This window comes from Gymnoscopelus braueri (genome assembly GCF_963280865.1).
Source record: "Gymnoscopelus braueri genome assembly, chromosome: 3".
Taxonomy (NCBI): domain Eukaryota; kingdom Metazoa; phylum Chordata; class Actinopteri; order Myctophiformes; family Myctophidae; genus Gymnoscopelus; species Gymnoscopelus braueri.
The window spans coordinates 18,558,971-18,564,970 of NC_137612.1; positions in this window are offsets into that span (position 1 = coordinate 18,558,971).

A 6,000-nucleotide genomic window follows, 5' to 3' on the forward strand; every position below is an offset into this window, starting at 1 on the left:
CACACACACACACACACACTCACACACTCACACACTCTCACACACACTTTCTTCTTTCTTTCTCTGCTGTGCTCAGGCCAGAATCATCTGTTTAGTTATAAAGTCAGAAAAGACGCTGATGAAATCCTGTACCCTCCGTCTTTTCCTGTCACTTTCCATATGCGATGCAATCGTCGAAGCGAGTGTTCGGTTTGGTCCAGTGACCGCATTTTCAAAGTGTTAGTTCAGTCGCTGATGTAACTTGTCAGGTGATGGAAAACATTTGTTGTGATTGTCGTTTTGCAGTGACCGATGATACACTGTAGCAGCATGTGGGATATGCTGTCTCTGTTTACTGTGTGTGTGTGTGTGTGTGTGTGTGTGTGTGTGTGTGTGTGTGTGTGTGTGTGTGTGTGTGCACACACTTTATCTTAAAACATTAATGATTTGTTTTATAATTGTTGCATCAATGAAGACAGACAAATTGGTACAAACCAACCCTCAAAAGCCTGCCTGTCTTAGTCTCTGACCAAAACCTCAGCACCTATATACTCCAGCTGACATACCATGTGACACACATTCTTCTCAGTATGGCCCCATTCTATTTGTGCTGCTCTGACACACGTGTATTTATATTGATAAGAACACATGTCAGTAACTATTGCACTATTAGCAGGAAACACTAATAGCAGGGAACGCTTAGGTGTTACAGATTGAATGCAAATCTCACAAAACACCCCACAGCTGCTGGACACTCCACAGCTGTTGGAGGACAGGAGAGAGGACTATGATAATTTAGAGTTCTCTTAAATGAATAACACTACATATTTCAAATCTCCTCGACAGTTCCTAATGACGTAGCGGTAGGTCTTGCAGTGCGGGCAGACCACAGGGGCAGGCAGACAGAGTTAAACAGGTGACAACTAAATACACAAATCTATCTGCGCTAGATAGATTTGCCGCGCACGTTACAGGGAATGTTGGCAGTGTAAATAATGTGCACTGAGAAGATAATACAAACTGCGTAATACTCCCGACCTGTGGGAGGCAGCAAAGTGCCGCAAGGCATCCAATGTGGCGGAAAGTACATGAAGAAGAAGGATTGAGTACTGCGAGACAAAATATGGGTTGCGGACACATTTCTATGGGTTGCGAGTAAATATGTTCTTTTTTCGTTTCCTACATAAAGAAATATATATTTCAAAAGGTTTAAAAAAGTTTAAACAATATTTTTCAAAAGTATTTCATAAATAAAATCTAATAATTTCTTTAAATAAATAAAAAAACATTTAAGAAGTCTGCCCCACCTTAGCTCTTGAAACAGGTCCCCAGATCCTTAAGGCCGCCCTGGGCATTGGATGACACGAGTCTGACGCTTTCAGTGTGTCAGGGCCTTAAGTAAACGTCTTCGCTCTACTGATAACAAAAGCTATCTCCTGACATGATATTACACAATCTGTGCTTTATAATGATGGAATCATGAATTATTTTTCTTCTTTTCGCCATTTTCAGATTTATTTGACCTCGGGTGGGATGATATGCAGGGCAAGCTGCGGCAAGGAGATAGCCTTGATATGGTACGGGCTCCAGGTGAGCTACCGGGACGGGCCCATGTTTCCATTTCTAAATCGACAGCAAAATGAATCACTTCTTACTCACACCAACTGAGTTTTCAGCTGTGTTGTGGCCACTTGAGGCGTTCACTTGACCTTTTGCAATGACCATAGATTCCCCATCATTCTTTAATGGACCCCCACGACCAACCTGGTCGTTGTCCTCCAGACAACAGTAGAAGAATGCACAGCTCCACCTCAAAGGGATGGAAAGACTACTTTTATTTCCATTATAAAGTACTTTGGATATGACTGACATCTTTGAACACAGCGGGAACCCCCAAGCCCTGTGCGGTTTTCAGTCATTATAATGCACTACCTGAGATGAAGGCCTACAGTGCCGCAATAAAAGACCAATGAACGGTGTGTATCCTGTATTGACTTGTTTGCTGAATATCAGAGTGAATTTTCAGATGTATTTATAATGGCCTTATTAAAACCTCCTTTCATCTGACGAATACAACAATAACACAAAGCATTCTGTGTTGTTTTGTGTCCACACTATCCGAGATCAACCCTTGTAAAATGTCAATATTCACTGGGGCTTCTTTTGGACAACCGTTTAATTATTTTTCCTTTTAATCATAAAATGTAATCTTTCTCACAGGGGTGGGGGGCTGAAGGTGATATTCCACTGCATCATTGATGCATAGCTGTTCACAAGCCAATTGTATTGCTCCATATAGGACTTTTTGGAAAATGAAATATTCCGTTTGATATACAAACATTTTAAATTATTGAAGTTGATACAGTATCACATTCCACACAAGCAGTTTATTTCCATTCTATCTGCTATTAATATTGAATAAAGAAATGCACTATAAGGATTAAGGATTTTTGTGATCCACACTGGTATTGTGAAGACAATTAAATAGTTCAGATTTTTAAGAGTTATTAAGGCGAGTGAGTCATTTGATTATAAAGAGTTACAAGTACGGACGTGGGTCAAATCTTTCTGACTTGTTTTTTAAAATCATTCTTGAGTGCAGACAGAGGGATGAACAGATATGACACATGATATCAAGGTAAACTCTAGAGACAATGATACATGTCACATCAGACTAAAAATAAAAGTACGCTCCTCGGAGCGCAGGTCTCCGCCTACCTAGGGCCCGCAAACTTTGGAAGGTAGTCATAGCCAATTAGAATGGTTTATGATGAGGCCAATTTGTACCATTGTTGTACAAAATACAAATGTACTGATGTGTCTTGTCAAGCGGAAATGGGCGTGAGTTGCATCATGAGAAATAAGGAATTTTGATTGTACGACCTAGGTTTCAAGAGTATAGGCCAAAAGCGAAGCAGCCTGTTATAGTGACACCTTGCGGGCGGCAGATAAAAAAAATGTGGGCAGAGGTTCTTCCTTGGCCTACTGTGCGTGCAAAGTTTCATGCTGATCGGTACAACGAGATTAGCTGTTAACAACGAGATTATCGGTACAACGAGATGTACCCATTTGATTGGGTAAAGCGCGGCCTGCTTCCTGATCTGAAGGCACGCCCACTTGTAGGCCAGTGCGTACGCGATATGACGAACCCCCCCGACAGATTCAAACGCAGAGCAGAATCTGTTCTTGACAGATTAGCTGTTCATAGACATATGGACGGACAGACGGACAGTTGAAGAAGTTTGTAAATAGGAACAATTGCCTACCATTTGTCACCATGTCAAAACACTGTAGCAGACCAAAATGCAACTAATTCTGACCTATTTCAGGCCTTATACCAGCTGGTTGCTATATGCTTACCTCATGTCACTCATGTTTTATTTAATTAATATTGTCCAGATTTCTTAGGAAAAAAATCACTCTCCTTATTTTCAAGTGTTCTTTAAAGTAATGTGTAAGCCAAGTGGGCCAAGGATATCAGTGGGGGAATTATATAACACTTTATGAGAAAGGTTCTGTATGCACAACGTTTTCACCTTGTGTCAGTACATTTATTATAATGAATTCTCAGGTTGGATATTTATGGAACTTTTTTGGCTGCTATAACTGATGTGGGACGATGATTCAAAATGCAAGACGGTTTCCACCTAAACATGGCTACAGTTGTGCATGCTTGTCTCTCAAATCATGTTAAGGTGTTGGTGTTTGAATCCTTGTGTTTTTTTTTATTGTAAAATTATCTGTCCTCGTCACTCACTTTCCACCAAATATCTTTCCTTCTCCTGTGGTGGTAGGATTACAAAGTGTAAATGTGCTGTTTTTAACAACAAAAATCTGTCGTCCACATTCGCGGAAACTTGGTCTAAACCCAAGAACATCATTTGACTTGGCAGGCCTTTGTGTGTGACCAGTTGCTACTGCCTTCTGCCTTTGTAGTTGTAAACCAGAAACTAATTTACACTCCTTATGGATCCAGTCACTAAGAATTACTGAACTAGACATTTTCTAAACAGCTCTTTCTGTCTGAAGGGACGTGCATACAGTACCTGTTTCAAATTAAGTCTGTAAGAGCTATAGATAGAGCCCGACAGATCAGATGTTTGGGTCCGATGCCAATCCCAATTTTGACACATCAGCTGCATAATTGTTGATGCCGAATAATCACAGCTATATCAGTCTGGCTGTTTCAAATTAAAGGTTTTTAATTTGAACATTTCCTTTGTTAAAATAAGTTAAATATCTCTGTATTTAAATAATCACTATAGAGTTTTTGTTCATTAACAGGAGTCTCCCCATCTCTTCAGCTCTTTAGTAAACGGAGAATGCATTTTCAGATCGGGATACCAATTGTATCCAATCAAGAGAGAGAACTAAGACACGATACAGATTAAACAAGTGCATTTGAAAGTGATGACCTGGAACACTATACAATTTGATTGGCTGAAATTTGGCAACCCACCTGAAAATGTATTTTCTGTTTATTAAAGAGCTGGAGAGGCAGGGAGACCCCTGTTACTGAACAAATAATCTATAGCAATGATTACTATCACAATATAGAGCTTTAACCTTTTAACAAAAACGAAACAAAAAAGAAAACGTTTTGTTTTAACCAAATAATATCACTTACATTACCTTTAAGTCTGTAAGAATTAAGGATATCTGCGGCTTTTTGTTGTGAGACAGCCCTATTCCTTAAAGTAATACTAGGTAACGTTTTCAACAAAACTAAAGTTAAATTGTATATCTTTTGTGAGTGGCAAAAGTTTCACAACACCCACTCCATGAATTTCACCCCCGGAAGCCTTTTATTTATATATTTTCTATTGAATGTGGACTGGGGGGACTTTCCCGGGGAAATGACGTTCCTGGCCAACGTCATGACGTCGTGGCCGACGTCCCCAGGAACTACCGCAACGGTTTCCTGTTTGGCCAGGAACTATCGCGGTAATAACTAAAAGGAACCTCACGCTGATGTTAAGAGAATGTAGGATTAGAAGATCGAAAAAGAACAGAAAAAGAAAGCACAGTTCATGGTAACTAATGCTCCACTGGCTAAGAGAAACGATCCGTAGATAGTATAAAACAATTAAAAGATCGCTTTTTGAAACGCTTCCGGCTTCCGCTGAAAACGAATGGAATTCTGGGTAATCGAGGATTACGGAAATTGTATGCAGTGACGGTAGTGACCAGCAGAGGTTGCTAAAAATCGTTATTTGGGATTCTGCATTGTATAACTTTAACTTTGCACACAATGACCTCATATTGTTGGGCCTGATGAAGAAATTGCACGTGAAGATTACTCATACACAACGTGTTGAGAAACATGCCATTTTGAAAGTTTGATAAAGCTACGTCTGGCTTAGTCAACGGGGACGTTGCATGTCTCACAGTGTTGCTGAAAGTCATGCGTTCAGTTGCAACGTGATTGAGAGACAGCTGCTGAGCTGCCAACATATACAAATGACTTGTTCTGCTACTCGCTGTGTTGATGGGGTGCTGCACTGCATGTGTAAAGGTGCAATGTATAGAGTAGCCAGAGTAAACTGTGCTGTGATTGCTTCGAGCTGAAACGGTTCCATCTGAGCAGATCACTAGTCCCCATACACTGAGGCCCATGTTTAGTTAAAGTGGAATTCCACATTATACTATAGCTGTGAAACAGTTTGACTAGGGCAAATATCGTTCATACATAAAAATATCATGCTGCTAATGTCTTTTTGCTGACCTTATAGTATGTTTTCTTTTTTTTAATATAGATTCCGTGGCATTGAACCTTATTTTACCACTGGGACTTTATACAAACCAGTACCCAAATATACTTTTCTTTATAAAGAATCCATATTCAAAGTGCATTAAAACATCAGGAGATTTTAAATATCTGTAAATCTTTTTACTCAAGAAGATTGGTGAAGCAGTAAGTCACCAGATGTGTTGGAGGCAGGAAAGGATAGAATGGCTTAGTTGTTCTCTCATGGCAAGACAAAATATTGGACTTCTGTTGAAGACCTCAGTTTTCGTGTG